This window comes from Chelonia mydas, chromosome 2, assembly GCF_015237465.2.
Source record: "Chelonia mydas isolate rCheMyd1 chromosome 2, rCheMyd1.pri.v2, whole genome shotgun sequence".
In the NCBI taxonomy this organism is placed as follows: Eukaryota; Metazoa; Chordata; order Testudines; family Cheloniidae; genus Chelonia; species Chelonia mydas.
In genome coordinates this window covers 76,698,551-76,715,567 of record NC_057850.1, presented here as the reverse complement: position 1 = coordinate 76,715,567, position 17,017 = coordinate 76,698,551, and the positions used below count along the sequence as shown (strand labels likewise).

The 17,017-nt window shown below is 43.0% G+C and overlaps 1 long non-coding RNA gene across 2 annotated transcripts; it reads right to left on the bottom strand.

Annotated features, from left to right (window-relative positions):
• Positions 1-327: 327 nt before the first annotated feature.
• On the bottom strand, positions 328-5,027 carry LOC122464249. Of its 2 annotated transcripts, none has more exons than XR_006288193.1 (3): positions 4,877-5,027; positions 1,213-1,377; positions 328-552 (listed from the first exon to the last, which is right to left on the bottom strand). It is a non-coding gene; the product is annotated as an uncharacterized LOC122464249 (long non-coding RNA). The 2 variants fall into 2 exon arrangements; XR_006288194.1 differs by lacking the exon at positions 4,877-5,027 and adding an exon at positions 4,405-4,861.
• Between the last annotated feature and the right edge of the window lie 11,990 nt (positions 5,028-17,017).

Below are 17,017 nucleotides of genomic sequence, written 5' to 3'. Positions count from 1 at the left end.
AACCACCAATTTACTTGGTTGCCAGTGTGAAATATAAAACAACAAAATCTACGGTCTGGCTAGCTCTGTGGATAATATGCGGTAGCACCAGTCATCTCCTGCCTGTGGCTATGTCAGCTGAGCCATCCACAGTCCATTTATTCCACTGGTGTGGGGTTGGTTTTTTTGTTTTGTTTTTTGTTTAATTTCTATGAAATCAGGAATGGGACCCAGAATGCTTGGAATTTTGCCAGTATCCTGGCGAGTTAATAGAATGGAAAGAAAATAAGAAGTACACTGACCTAATTTCTTGGACTAAATATACTAGCAGTGACAAGAAATGCTATTCCAGTATTTGTTCTCAGAATGATTTTTCAGATTGAGGCTGAGGACAATACATTACAAATGGAGTTAGGGATCATAGACTGAAGAATATTCTTTGGGCTCTTGATTAACTGCAAAGGGCTCTTAACATCCCAGGGTCTCAGTTTTAAACAGACTTAGTTTTCAGTCTCTGCATTGCTTTCTGCCCAATTCTATTTTGATTCAAGTTTCTGTTTGCCTTCTTTGCCCCTTTAAAATTAGAAGTTTTAAAACAGCAACATTAAAAAACAAACATGTAATCTCCCCTACACCTCATGAATGACAGGTCCACGGAGGCACTCAAAGGAGCACATACCCACTGCTCTTTTGTGTGAGCAAAAATCCACCCATCTGCATCTGTATGTGGTGAGAGACATTGTAGCATTAAAGTTTTTCAGATGCAGAGCGGGGGATCCTCTTAAAACCAGACCATACACTAACAGGAGTGCTTGAACCTATCTTCCCACCACCCCAGACCTGGTCCTGTCAATGTGTCATCCAAATAGGCACCAAGGTCCAGAGAATAGTGCTGTGGACTATCAGGAGACTGTTCAATTCCTGGGTCTGTTCCCCATGTAACCTTAGGTGAGTTATTTCACACCATCTGCCTCAGTTTACCCCTCTGTAGACTATATATGGAGGTCCTTTGTAAAACACCTGGAGATCTCCGAATGAAAAAGCAATATTACACAATAAATGCCAAGTATAACTATTCTCAAGCTCAATATGGCTGTCGATTTGTCAGCATTCATAACTAAATATGCCAGAGTAATTGTAAAAAACCCCCCCAAACTATTTAATACTAATAAAAGTATCTATATGTCAAACCTGCCCAGTCAAACAAACGTTCTGGGATAGCTAGCCACTTACCGGTGCCAGAAGCAGAACTACAGGAGTACTGACAATGCCGTCAATAGCTCCTCCCACAAAACTCCCCTGCAGTCCTTGCCTTCTTTAGTCCAGAGGCATGGAGTCTTGCCTCAGTGCCTTGTTCAATGCTTTTCAAGCTTTTTCCTTCCAGTGATCAGTCCAAAGCTGGTGAAAAAAAAGAAGCAGAGGTGCTAAGGTGGAGAAAGAGGAGAACTACTCTTTGGAGGTATTCCATGGAATAGATTTACATCAGTGTAACGGAGCAGAATGTGGTTTAGTAGATATGGAGACGAAGCGATCCTCCTAGGGCAAGAGATTGGCCCAAAAATAGTTCCAGTGAGGAATTGCATACCAGGTAATATCTAATTTAAAAAAAATCTCTTGTTTGTAAGAATAAAATTTATGCTAAGTGCTACTAGCATGGGTTTGCTAGTCCTGGGGCCACGTTGTGAGGTATACAGTTAGTGTATTTCTACTTTAATTTATAGAGGTTTTGTTGTATGGGAGCTCCTAAAAATTCAATTCATTTTAAGAAAGCCCGGATAAGGAAACCAGATGCCTGGAACAAATAAAAGAACAGCAACAACAACAAAATCAATAGTCCTGCTTCTGATGCATCAATACTTGGGTGTGAACACATTCAGAACTGTTGTCTTGATGTTTAGTCTATTAGGTGTCTATTAAGTGTCACCTGGTCCCAATTTGTCGCTTTTCAAAGCCACTCATCTTCTAAATTCACCAGGAAATGGATTAAAGCTCAGGAGTTTTACTAAATATTCCACACCCCTAACATACGCCCTGGGGATGGGGGAGGTGGGGAAGGGGGGGGGGGGAGAAAATAAATAAATCACAGCCCTAAAATTTCCCTCTTATGCCATTCCATGACAGTAGCAAAGATAGAAGCTGTAGCATAGGCAAGGCACAAGCTCAGAGCATGGTTATAAACACGCTTATGCCTCATCTATCTTATAATTTCCAGCATTGCTATGTCCAGTGAAGCTGCACCAGAGGATAATTATGGATCTGAACTTTTCCAAGTGCAGAAACATTTCATATGGATAAAATGCTTTTATTATCCAAATCTGTGAAAGATACTGTAACCATTGAATTATGCTGTGAGTTTGCTATATTATATGTACATATGTTTTTCATAGTTTAAAGAATATTTTGGTTAGAGGTGGGTAGACTGAGCTACAAACCACTAGGAGATCAAGAAGGGTGTGTATTTTATTTCCTGGTGTTTTGTATTTAAATTAGACCATGGAGGCCAGAACCTCAGCTGATACAAAGCGGCATAGCTTCATTTAAATCAATGGAACTATGCCGAATTACATCAGCTGAGGATCAGAGCCCTGTAGTTTAAAATGAAAATGATGCCATTGGTACAATAAATATAGGGTAGGTGGAAACACTTCAAGTTTTCATCTTGGGCCTTGTCTAGGTGCACAAGGCAAAGATGAAAAAAGTCTAAGTCCTCCGTTTGTATGGATCTGTTCTTCACTGCCTTTCACCTTGAAAAAGCATTGACATCTGTGGAAAATGGGCATAAAATGTTACCAAGTAAAATTTGCCAGTTGCGTGCAATTTGCACAGGTAAAAAAAAACAAACCAATCAAAAAAAACCCCAAACAAAAACACACGACAATAGGTATTGCCACACTACTATCAGAGGTAAATCGGGGGGGGGGGGGGGGGGAGGGGGGAGGTTACAGCACACATAGGCAGACCTGAGCTAGCTTTAACCTAGCAATGACGCTGTAGCAGCATGGACTTGAGTGCAGGCTAGCTGTCTCAGTGAGTACCAAGGAGGGCTTGTACAGGCCATGCTGAAGTCCACGCTGCCATATCTTCACTGATAGGCCTACGCAAGCTAGCTTTATTCTATATGTCCTGGATTCACACCTCTGACTGCAGTCTAGACATACCCTAACAGTGCAAGGGCAGGGGAGAGTCAGGCTCTAGAGGCTGGATCTTGAGGGACATTAACAGCTTTCAGTTTCCCTTCACTGAATTGGAATTTAAGGGTGCTCAGTGCTTTGTGTTTTCTCTCCACTGCATTGTGTATTATAAGTGATTATTGCATGGTAAAGCGACTAAAATGATCCTTAAACTGCCAAATTGTAAATTGTAAGACTGGAATAATGCTTGTCAACATTTCAAAGACCCTGTAAAGGAAAATCCTAAGGAGTTGTTTGAAAGCAACTCCAGAATGAAACAAAACAGACTGAGCTGCCAAAAAAGCAGAAAAGTCACCCATGCCTACACTCTACAAAAAAGGAATCTTCAGGGCATTTGGACTGAGGACAGAAATTATCTGGAAATCCCAGGCTGGCAAATTAATTTGAAAGCGTTCTCATTTGAAGTGAATTTTGGACATGCATCTGCCAGGCAGAAGAATCCAACCATTCGGAGAACAATGGAGGATACAGCAGAGAGAGGCATGGCCAATCTCTAGCATGACTGCCTGGGATGGACACCCAGCTGATCAGAACATGACAGAATTATGAAACATTCAAGTCTACCCATCAGTACATAAAGACTAGTCGCTCCCAAATCAGCAAGCGAGTGGCTAGGAGCCAGTCTGGCAGGTTTGTGCCAAGCAGACAGCTTCAACGGAGGAAGAGGGCTAGAGTCCTGAAGACCCACCAAAGGATTGTGATAGTTTTAGGTTTGAATATGGGTTTAATTCTGGGAGATTTAGCATTAGGCTACAGGTCCCAATATCCCTATTAGTAAGGGAAAGATTGAAAAGCGTTTCCAGAATCAAATCCTTCAAAGACACTCTAGCAAACACAATGGCTCCTCTGGTGGGGAGTGTTCTACAGTAAGCATTGGCAAAGAATTTAGACTAAATGATGTACCTGGTTTTCCTTGTCTCTTGTGCATCCTGCACAAGGAGAAGAGGCACAACTCCAAAGAGCTGAGGTGGGGCAGACCAGCACCTAGGCATGGCCATGTACCCCATTTTCACAGTAATCAGTTCTGTGGGTTGGCCACATCAGAAGGAACATGCTACACCACCCTAAAGGCTGCACACAGGGGAGCTTGAAAAGGGACTATGCCTTTAATAGCATAATTAGCATTGTAAATTCACATACAGCATTTTGATTGTCTGCTGGATGATTTTGTCTTACTTCAAAACTGACAATATCATTTATGTTAGATAAAGCTGGTAAAGTGAGTTTTACTTACTTGAATTCTTGCTATCCGTGAGGAGATCACTTTGGTACCTCTTGCTCCATGCTTCAGGGTCCCCTCTCCTAATCAACTCCCTGCATGCCTTAGAGGCTCTCTGGCTGTCAGTGCTGTTGAATCACTAAGGCAACTTGGCCCACTTCCCAGGTGTGGGCAGTTGCCTTTACTGCAGTAACACCCTCTGGCCTCAGCTTGTGGCATTGCACTGATCTTCACTTCTACCCTCTCCCCCCTTCTGGTAACCACTTCCTGGGCACCATGATGGCCTGTCTCTGTCATCTCTGTCCAAGCCTTAAAATTTCAATCCCCTTCCAGGCTAACTAAAGGTCCTGCTGAAAGTCCAAACATTTCTAAATAATTTTTCTGGCCTCTTGGACTACACTACAGTTCTCTGCCTCTTGGCCACTACTCCTGAGCTCTGCAAAATTTTCCCCACACTACTTCCTCCTAGCAGGTTTCCCCCCATTACCTCCCCTCCTCAGCGATTCTGTCAGCTTCCCTCAGGGATCTCCCCACTCCCTGTAGACCCTAGCTCAGAGCTCCCCAACAGAAGTCTGTCTTGCTTCCTGTGGGTCTTCCAGCTTGATTTCCCCAGGCCCTTCCTAAAGGAGGAACTCCCTTTACTCCTTTCTCCTGGGTCTCCTCCCTTGACTGAGTTCAGCTCTGTTTAAGCAGTTCTCTCTCCCATCATCTACAGCTGGAGTCAGTCATTCTGATTAAGCTCCACCACACCCAGCTGGGCTCATTAGTTACCACTAAGTTGTTAGATCATTGGCCAGACTAAGGAACAACTGCTAGGTCACAGGCAAAGCTTAGCCCAGCTTGCTTTGAAGGGCTAGTCCTCTTGTGACACCATGTTGCAAAAGTCCACCCCTTTTAGAGTTAACAAAATAAGTCTGGTGGAAACAAGCCTATCTTCCCACCTTTCTCAGACTACATAGTTCTTTCATGGTTTACTCAGTGTGCATTCTCACAGGATCACACAGTGTCTTCTCCTTCACGGGGCTACAGCTCCTCATCCAGTCTCCTCCTGGGCTCAGCAGGCCATTTGCCCTTTTGGCACAAGGCCATGGAAGGAGAACATCCTTCCACCCTCACTGAAAGTCCAAGTCTAGAACCCTAAGTAAGTATGGGAATAAATTCTGTTTACACACTCCTCTACGCTATCCTGTCTAGGATATTTTCATGAGTCAATAGCCCTCTTCTTAAAATCTGTCTCCATCCATTCCCTAGTACCCCCAGCCTTTTCCTGACTCCATTCCACCAACTTTCCTGCTTATTACGATGCAGATCCCAAAATTAAATCATACTTCCAGTTCCTCTCCTCTCCTCTAGGTCACAAGGTCCTTCTTATATAGACTTGACCAATCACTTGACACCTCCACAGAGTCATATGACCCCAAACAATCCCTCCTGAAGATTATATTTTCCAAGGTTTCCTCTTCTTAAAGGACCAAACTCTCAATTACGGCTGTGCTCGCACCTGTCACTATTACACATTCTTTTCAATGTGTTTACGGATGAAGATGTTTTCCAAGATTTAAATAAAATCAGAATACATTATTAGTAAATAAGGGGACTACAGCTTGATTCTAACTGTACTTGAAGCTATTATTAACACCACCATCTTCTCTAGATTATGTTGTGTAAATTTTTAAGGTAAAATATCAAGTATCCCATATATTGTTCCCATTTCCTGCATATTATAATCAGACTCGTTTCTTCTCATCTGTATGCTGGCCCCTCTAGAACAGTCTGGGGCTCAGTGATGCCAGCATGTGGAAACTTACCCAACTACTTCCTGTGCTGTACTTGTTCTGTGGATAAACAGAGGACTTTAGCTTCCAATGCCATCACTGTGGTATACTTCGTGAGTACTACATTTTGTTAAAATTGATAAGGATAAATCTATCTTTTTCAACTGGATATAGTTCCATCTACGCTACAGCCAGAGCGACATTTGGTGTCACTTGGTTTTCACACAACCATGTGACCAAGTTATAGCAAAGATGATTCAGAGTGTTCTCACTGCAGATTAGTCCTATTGTGTGTAATCTGCATTTGTCAGTCCACAGCTATCTCGCTGCCTGAGAAGTCTGGGAAATTTAGGCAGCTACCCCATAGTACAATCAGTGTGTCCATTACTTCAGCAGGTGTAGACTGGGGGTGAAATGTGATTTCTGAGAGACTAATGGGGTAATATGTGGGGTATTTTTTTGATTTCCTTTGCAGAAAGGTCTAATTAATTGATGCTATCTGTGGTAAAGGTTGATGATAGTTTTATCTGTGGGCGTGGTTGTGGTTTAAATAGCTGTCAGGGTGCCTACAGCTTAGGACAGGTGCTTCTTTTCTCCCTTCATATAAATCTAGATAAATAAATATATAATCTTGATGACAATGACCTTCATTACATCTCAGAGCGGATTATCGCTCCCTATGGTCTCCATTTTCTCAGTGAAAGCAATAGATAAGATTCACTCCATAATTAGAGGGCCCAAGTTGTTCTGGTCTGGTAACCTGGCACCACTGCTGTACAGAGTGGCAGGATTCAGGTGAGAGATTCAAGAGCTCAGAGAGCAAACCAAGGAAGGGCTGCCTTGTGATGTTCATTTACAAATAGGGTGGGGGATGAGAAAGAGACAGAATGAACTGTCTACCTCCCAGCTAGAACCAAATCACTTCCAGTTAGTATAATACAACTCTACCTGTATTGCATTAGTATTTGTGAATCACCATTGTCACCTGGCTTAAAATTGCAATGAGATGAGATTCAGACTTTTGTGTATTCAAGGATAATATTTTGCATTCACCAGTGGTTCCTTATTTAGTCAACCATCCACAGACCCTACCATCTTACCACCAACCACCATATATCCAGAAGTAAGGATTATACTTCATACCTTGCTAGTATTGCTTTCTCCAGAAATCACAAGGGCATTTTTTTTTTTACAAAGAAATTAACAACTGGCAAGAACTGAACATACTTAGAAAATCCACATCTCCAGAACCCACCACCCAATTTTAAATCCTAGGACAAAATAAAAATGAGCAACACCATAACATACTTGGCAAACACCATAGTGCTCATCTGGGAACCCACAAGGAAGGAGTGTATTAGGGTGGGATTTTCAAAGGAGTCCAAGGGCTTATTGACATTCTGTGGGAGCTGCACACTGATCTCCCTTAGGCCCCTTCGAAGATCCCAGCCTTGAGTTGTATGAGAGCATAGGGAGGTTTCAGAGTAACAGCCGTGTTAGAGAGCACTAGGGTTACAGGGGCAGAAAGCGTGAATCATTTGATGGAACCTGCCTGTTTTGATTTTGCAAGGGACAGGAATAAGATGCTGCAGGGTTGGTGAGGCCTTTTGTTGCAAAGGGACTCTGAGAGCAGGTGTCATGATGAGGGTGGTGTTAATTGTTTCCATCATGGCACCAAATGTGGGGCTGATTCTCCTTCTGCTGCATTCTCTGCTTTCTTTCTCCTCCTCTTAGCATCCCTCAGCCTCTTTCCCCACAGCTGTGTCTTCTATTCCGTCCTTAAAGGACATGCTACTATCCTCCCCATTCTATTACACTAGGATTCTACTTCACTGACTGAAGGAGCTTTCTGCCAGCTTCTTTTTTTTCTCCCTTGCAAAGATAATTGAGAAAGTCAGAATCCTGGGCTTTTTGCTTCCTGCGTGTGGTCTCCGACACCCTGAAAGCTGCTGGTTGTTTAATGGCCACCTGTTGGTCTTGTCTGGTCACCAATCTGTCACTGGCTTCCGCCTCCTCCTCTTGTGTGTCTGTGGGTAAGGAAAGACTTCCAACATGTTCCAAGGAAATTTACACCATATTTGGAAGCAGCTTCGAGTCAATGGGTGCCAAGAATATGACTGGCATAATTTTCTTGGGTCTTTCTCTAGTCTCACATGTGGGTTTGATGTATATTCAGGCAAGCACATATGGTAAAAGAATTTTAAGAAAAAGTTTATTCTACATATAGCTGGGTGAATATTGCAAAGAATGTTTTGCAAGCGCTTACTCAGATATTAAAATGCAGTCCTCCAACCATCAGCACACCCACTTTTGTGTTTGTTGTCTATGAATATATTGTGCCATCAAGTTTTACTGGGTATGAGTGTGTAAGCAGTGTCAGGATGAGCTCCACCCTGACATCTGGTGGTGAGGTGTGGCAAGTTGTGAAAAAAAAACTTCAGGGGCTGATCTCATTTGCATAGGCACACCCACCCCGCCTAGACTGAGGCCATAGCTGCCCAAATGGTCACTTCGGCTGCTGTGGGATCCCCAGTGTCTCTGTTATTGGGGCAGGAAGAATAAATTGTTATTACCCTGATTAGGGGAACTGTGCTTGGAACTGTACTTGGCCTTTTGCTATGATGGAGGGACTCACCATCAACTGAGTAGCACTCGCTAGGCAAGGGTCATGGGTTCCAAAACTGTGTGAATGGAGAGAGACTTGAGACAGGTATTAGTACCTGGTGGTGTGGGCCCCTTTGTGAGGGCCTGAAGCACCAATTGCACCTCTGTCTCTCTCCACTGTGGAATGTCAGAGCTAATTTTGGGTCTATTAAGAGTCTTGCTACAGGTACTGTGCTGCATTCACTTTGGCCTTATGGTGCACCAGCACTAAGGCCCCCACTACTATGAGCTGAAATCACTAAGAGCTGAAATCACTGAGCACTGTGTCAAGTAGTGGGGAGCCGGAAGATCTAGACTGCAGCGGTGTGTTCGTGAGACGGCGAGCTGAGCGGAGCTGTTCGTGAGACGGCGAGCTGTGCAGAGCGGAGCCGTTCGTGAGACAGCGAGCTGAGCAGAGCTGTTTGTGAGACAGCGAGCTGTGCAGAGCAGAGCCGGTCGTGGTGGAGCGGAGCTGTTCGTGAGACAGCGGTGTGTTCGTGAGACGGCGAGCTGAGCAGAGCTGTTTGTGAGACGGCGAGCTGTGCAGAGCGGAGCCGTTCGTGAGACGGCGAGCTGAGCAGAGCTGTTTGTGAGACAGCGAGCTGTGCCAAGCAGAGCCGGTCGTGGTGGAGCGGAGCCGTTCGTGAGACAGCGGCGTGTTCGTGAGACGGCGAGCTGAGCAGAGCTGTTCGTGAGACGGCGAGCTGTGCAGAGCGGAGCCGGTCGTGGTGGAGCAGAGCCGTTCGTGAGACAGCGGCGTGTTCGTGAGACAGCGAGCTGAGCAGAGCTGTTTGTGAGACAGCGAGCTGTGCAGAGCAGAGCCGGTCGTGGTGGAGCGGAGCCGTTCGTGAGACAGCGGCGTGTTCGTGAGACGGCGAGCTGAGCAGAGCTGTTCGTGAGACGGCGAGCTATGCAGAGCGGAGCCGGTCGTGGTGGAGCGGAGCCGTTCGTGAGACAGCGTAGCAGAGCAGAGCCCTGTGGGGCGGTCAGCTTCAGGACACGTAAGGTGCCCCTTACCCCTTTCCCCCACACACAGGCACATTTTAGCCAGACTGGGGGAGTAACACTATGCAGATGAACTTTTGAACTCTGGGGCTGGACCTTTTGGACTTTGGGTGATTTGTGGATTGCTGGACTCAAGAGACGTTTGGGTGCTGGGACTCAAGAACCCGAGGGAAAGGGGCATGCCCCAATTTGCTTGGGGTGGTTTTTTTGCTCATGGGTTGTGTTATGAATCCTGTTGGTGGTGTTTCCCCAACATAATGCCACATTGTTTCTCTCTATTATTAAAAGGCTTTTTGCTACACTCAGACTATGTGCTTGCGAGAGGGGAAGTATTGCCTCTTGGAGGCGCCCAGGGGGGTGGTATATATTTGTCCCAGGTCACTGGGTGGGGGCTCGAGCCGGTTTGCATTGTGTTATTGGAATGGATCCCCTAGATATTGAACCCGGCCCTTGTTGCTGCCAGCTCTGATGGGCAGAAGGGTTACAAGTGTTTTTAGCAATCACATTTCAGAGCTGGATGCGTGAGTATTTATGCCAAAAGTGTTTACTTCCTCGCCCATTTAGGGAACAAAAAGAATACTGTGAGAGTACTAATCAACACAACTGTGAGCATAGGTGAACCATTTGTATTGTCAGTGTTACACTGTATCAAAACTGGTTAAACACTGTATCAAATTTTGAGTGAGGACCAGCGAGGCCACATTTTTTCCCCCTACCATAAACACATGTCATTGAAATCCTGATGCCAATGGCCCATTTTGATCAGACCAACTCTTTCCCCTTTTAATAAGCAACCTGTAACCAGCAAATTTGAGACTTTTCAGGCTGCCTCTACATTCCGAGCTAGGGGTGTGATTCCGAGCTCGTGTACATATACTTGCACTCGAGTATAAATTGCAGCATAGATAAGAATGAACATAAGAGAATAAGAACATAAGAAAGGCCATACGGGTCAGACCAAAGGTCCATCCAGCCCAGTATCCTGTCTTCTGACAGTGGCCAAAGCCAGGTGCCCCAGGGGGAGTGAACCTAAGAGGTAATGATCTAGTGATCTCTCTCCTGCCATCCACCTCCACCCTCTGACAAATGGTGATAGGGGCACCATTCCTTACCCATCCTGGCTAATAGCCATTAATGGACTTAACCTCCATGAATTTACCCAGTTCTCTTTTAAACCCTGTTATAGTCTTAGCCTTCACAATCTCCTCAGGCAAGGAGTTCCACAGGTTGACTGTGTGCGGAGTGAAGAAGAACTTCCATTTATTTGTTTTAAACCTGCTGCCCATTAACTTTATTTGGTGGCCCCTAGTTCTTATATTATGGGAACAAGTAAATAACTTTTCCTGATTCGCCTTCTCCACGCCACTCATGTGGTAGCACAGGCAGTGAGAACATGGCTTAGCCTTACCGAGTACTTAACCACAGGGTTCAGGTGGGTTTGTACTCAGCATGTCCACACCGTGCAGCCGCTGCCCTTGCTACCATGGCTACGCTACTATTTATACTCATGCTAGCTCTCATCGGGCCAGCACGAGTACGTGTATGCAAGAGGGGAATCACACCTCTTGCTCAGAGTGGAGATGTAGCCTCAGTGGGAAATTTTCAAACTGGTTCACAGGGATTTAGTACCACTGCTTCAATTAATCTCAGTGGGTGTTGCATGGTTGAAACCCTTGAACGTTGCTTTACAATTTTAGAGGCAGATGGTCAAAGGCAATGGGAGTTGGGTGCTCCTTTGTGCCTTTGAAAATCTCCCCCCTCACTCACACAAGAAATATGGACAAATAGTGTATTTACCATATTACAATGTGCATTTTCACATTACAGTGTTCTCTCTATACTTTATCAAGGCCAGTTTCCCTCTGAATGGAAGATAGAATACAAAGGAAATGGCAATTAATTTTTGAAATAATTGGTAAATTAGTGTCTGGGATTGCTTTTACAACAAGAGACGGTGAAAACTGGTGAAAACCCTCACCCACTGCGCTCAACTGATGACAAGAAAACATCAGCAAAAATAATATTAAAAGGGCAGAGAAGGAGCAGGGAAAAAAGCTTTAACTTTGGGTCAAACAATAAGATTCCCAGGTTTTATCTCTGCAGAGTAAGAGAGGGCATAATAAAAGAGTAAGAGGCAGGGCCAAAGGAGATACTGTCATGAATCCTGGCATTACTGTGTGCCCAGAGAAAAACTCCGTTTATTCTTCTGGGGTAAGGCGAGCTCCATCACTGGATTCTCTTGAGTCAGAAATTCATGTTTAGTAATGTGATTGCTACAAAGGCACTCAAAGGAACCCGAAGCAGCAGGGTTGGTGACAGTGGTGCACACTAGAGCCAGTACTGACTTAAAAAAACCCACTGAGGATTATGTGACAATTCTTTATAGTGATGTAAGTGGCACAGAGAAGAGAGATCTTGTCACAGTTAACAGAAATAAGGATTTTTCTCCCCCAAGCCTGAGTTTTGAAGGAAAAATAGGAGGAAATAATGAAACTGTACTGACAGACATTACCTAACGTTCAAGGGACAGCCAAATTCTAGAGCCAACTCAGAAGAAAATAAACTGGAATAAGGGTTAAAACTTCAAGGGCTAGAGAAGACAGCCTCCAGTTGGGCAGTGTAGTGACAGAGCAGAGGTCAGATAGGCAAATACAGATAGATGGGCACCACAGATGGGCAGCTTGTGAACAAAATGGAAGTATTACTGGTGCCAATTGTCTTCTCATGCAAGACAACAGTTTAGTGGATTTGGGGCTGCCTGTAATAATTTATAAATACTCAGATTTATTTTGTTATTTACTGCGTGAATACACTGAGCTAGTTCAATAGCAGGATTCTCAGGAAATACACCCAGGAAGGGCAGGGGTGAATTCTGATATACTTTTCTTCTCAAATACTTGAGACACAATGCAAGAGCGATCTGCTTTGAAGTTCCACCTCCGACACTCTGCTGAGCTCACGAAATTGGCCTTGGGCAGCCGGTCCAAATGTGTGAACAAAGATAACAAAGATTTGGGGCTGGATCTAAAGACACTCTCAGAGAGATGGAGAGTGAAGGTGAACCCAGACTCCAGGAGCTGGCGTCCTGGAGGAAGTTAAATCTGCTCGTGTTCCCATGAGGGGAATAGTGAGACACTAGGTAAGAGACACGTGTAGGCCTTTTGTTGCTTTAAAACCTAGTCTCTTATGTTATGACTTATTCTTATTGTTTTTAGAAGGCTGTTTTTGCTGGATTCCTGGTTGGTCACAAGCTCCAGAAAAGAAAGAACCGCAGGTACCCAAACACAATCAGAATTATTGGGATAAGCACAGCTGATCCACAGGGTACTATAGTCCAGGGCCTGGTCTACATGATTCTGCCCCCTTAGAAGGGAGGTGTATTCAGGTGAAAGAAATGGTCGGAGGAGCAGCTAGCACTCTACCCATGAAAAATGGTAATGGAATATGTTGTGAGTGTAGCAGTGGCAGCAGTAGAAGGAAAGCAGGAGTAGTTACATGAGAATATCCACCTGAAAAATAACCTTGTGGTAACCTATTAACAACAGGCAGAAGACTACTCTAGCACTGTAGTAGACGAGACAGTGGACAGGAGAAGACTGGCCGTATGTGGGCATCTACATTCACAGCAGGCAATCTATTGAGTGTCAAAAATTCCTTTATCCCATTCCTAAAAATATGGATACTACCTGTTCAAGGCAAGATGGCATACATGCAAATTGCTTACCAGATGGTACAACTGCCTTTGGAAGAAGCATTAGAAAATGCAGCAAAATATGGTGGAAACCATATTGCCGTGTGCAAGCTAAATGCAATATATTGGCAGTTGACTTGCTGTGATTGTCTTTTTAGAAGCCAAGAGTTTTATAGGGAACTGAATGTCCTGCAGAACCACTTCTCTGTGGTGCCCCAGAGTTGTATCAAAGCCACCAAGCAAGGATAGTGTGAAAGCATTTGATAATGTCAGGAAAAGCTTCATCTCGCCATGGAAATTTGAACCAACAGTCAGATATCTGATATATAATGAAATTGGTGAAGAGTTTGTACCTTTGTCTGTCTACTCTGCCCCATCAATATACTTACATGGCCTCCATTACCATAGCATCTGAGTGCCTCCCTAGTATTTAAAAATAGAACTGACAACAAACCCTCCAGATTTATGGCTTCAGTAAAGTGACAAATGTGATGCGTGCCACCAAGAATGAGCAATGTATTATGTGCCACGTTTTGCACATTTCACTGATTTTATTGCCAATGACTTGCTATGCTGACAAAACAATGTAGAAAGCATGCTGTCTTATGCATACAAAAAGCCAATACTGCATGTGGATGTATGCATAGAGAGCCCCATACAAATGCATCTGAGGGAAGAATTTGATCTAGAGTCTAGTCACTTCGGTTGCACCTTGCCTGTTCTATATTTACTCTTCTCTATTTTTGTAGATGTATAGTTCAAAGACATCATGGCAAAGGTACTTTACTGTTATGCCTGAAGCCAGCTTAGCACACCACTATAAGATTGCAAAAAAAAAAAAAAGTTATGAAATAATAAACAAGAATAGTGGAAATTCAGATTCCTACTGACCATTCTTCTTCACAGTTGTATGACTGTAGCACCTAGAAGCTCCAGATAGGTCAGAGCTTCATTGTACTAGGTGCTGTACAAATTGTAAACCAAGTTTAAACATGTCTGCCAGGGCTTGGCAGTGGTGCAAGAGCCCATGTCTGGGGCAGACACGACATCCTGGCAGTATTTTCATTCCTTACTACTAAGTGGCCTATTAAAAGTGAACCAGTTCAATAAACCAAAGTTAACAAAAATCCTGACAACTCATTATTTTTGTCAACGTCCATCCCTTCCTGCATCTTCAACGTTTTCTTTGTTATTATCCTCCCAATCTTCCTCACCATTTAATTTGCCTCCTGTGCTACACCAGCTGACAGGTCTATCTTTTCCATTTCAGATGCTCCTAAAGCCTTGGGCACTGCTTCCTGAAGAGACTGATACAACTCTGGGACCCAACTGTTAGAAAAGTAGTTTGTACTGAATATTATTCCTTATTCCATTATTAACTTATTCCATCAGTTTCTAGGCATCCTTAGTTTGCACTAGGGCTGCCAAATGATTAAAAAAAAATCGCACTTAATTGTGAGATTATTCACCTCATACAAGTACAGTAGTGCAATCTTTTTATTGTGAAAGTACAATTTACAAATGTAGATTTATTATTGTTATTATTTACATAACTGCACTCAAAACCAAAACAATGTAAAACTTTAGAGCCTACAAGTCAAAACATGAAGGGATATATGAATGTTTAGCATATCTGGCTACAATATCTGGCAACAGTGCAATGCAAACGCCTGTTCTCGCTTTCAGGTGACATTGTAAATAAGAAATGGGCAGCATTATTTCCCATAAATGTAAACAAACTTGTTTGCCTTAGTGATTGGCTGAACAAGAAGTAGGACTGAGTGGACTTGTGAATTGAAAAATACTCTCTCTTTTGTTTATCTTTTTTACAGTGCAAATATTTGTAATCAAAATAACATAAAGTGAGCACTGTACACTTTGTATTCTGCGTTGTAATTGAAATCAGTAGATTTGAAAATGTAGAAAAACATCCAAAATATATACAATAAATTTAAATTGGTATTCGATTATTGTTTAGCAGTGTGATTAAAACCGTGAGTAATCCTGACTATTTTTTTTTAAATCTCGTCAATTTATTGTGGGTTGATCACTTGCATTAACTGTGATTAATTGACAGCCCTAGTTTGCACATAGGGGAAAAAAATTGCTTGTGCTTTGCATGTATTTTGTTCACTTTTGCAATGTATACTGGGTTTTGTAAGATGGACTTTGCTGAAGTTTGCTAGTCTTTCAAATATTTCTTCAATAGCAGAATGGATCACATGAGAGACAATTTGCAGATATTCCATCCTGCCTTCAGCACCTGGTACAATACTTTACCACTCTGCTTCACTTCCTCCTCTCCTCTTAAAGGTTATTTCCACCAGAGATTGGACTCCCTGTGCTTGATCTACTGTTGATTATATATCCCACTGTCTCCTTTTCTTTTTATCTCCTACACTACTGCAGCATGATGCCCATCTTCCCAAACATCACAAGAGCCATCATGAAATGCACCTGCAGTAACCCACACTGCTGAATCTAATTCTCCAACATTAGTCAATATGACTCATCAGATCATGTGCAAAATCAACTGATGGCAGCTCCCGCTTTGTTGACCAACACAGAATAACGTGTAGTTGGTATAAGAGCTGGGGGTTGATTTTTTTAAAAAAAATCATAGAATCTTTTTACCAATATATGTAATCCTCATTCAGATTACATGAGTGGTTCAGATCACTGATGTGTCAGTGGATGGTTACATATTCTGAAGGTCCTTTTCCTGAATACTGTACATCTGTTCTCTCTTATGGATGATTCATATGAAAAAAGAGATAAACACATAGCACTTGAAAATGCCACACCTGAACCCTTAAGGTAAGACAGCTGGCTAATACCTCAGTTTCTGGGACACCACTTTAATAACCATTAGTTGTTGTAATTATTGAACATTTTCTCTAGGAAACATCATTTCCATCCTATTATTTCATCTTTGAGTCCATATTAGCATAATTACTTGCTTTCTGACTACAATCTGGGAGTTTTAGAAGCACAAAGGACATAGCTGGAGAATAAGAAACTCATTCTGGAAAGCCTCTGCATTGACAATTGCATGACTGGCTTGCCAAGGCTAATTCACATTTTTTGTTCATTTTTCCCTTTGATTGACTGACCAAAATACTTCAGACTTTCAGAATCACTTAGGCTCCTTGTTCCGGGGTTTAGAGATACATAGCAACATGAAGCACATTCATGCAGATTAAGTGCTCTTTGGAGTATTAAAAACCACTTAATCTGTATAAATACGCTTCAGGTTGCTCAGTTTTTGCATTACCTTGAGAATGAGCTGTAGCAGTTAGAAGCTGCATAATGCATTTATTTAAAAGGAGATATAGAATCTGTGATACATGTATCTTCCCAGTGATTACTGTCAGAACAGCAACTTATTCTTTCTTATATTTTTGTACTTCACTGCACTGTATTAATGCAAGCGACAAAGAGCATTTCACATTGTATGCCCTCTTACGTTCAGAATTTTGTTTTTATCAATGTTGATTGAGCGGATAAGCATGAG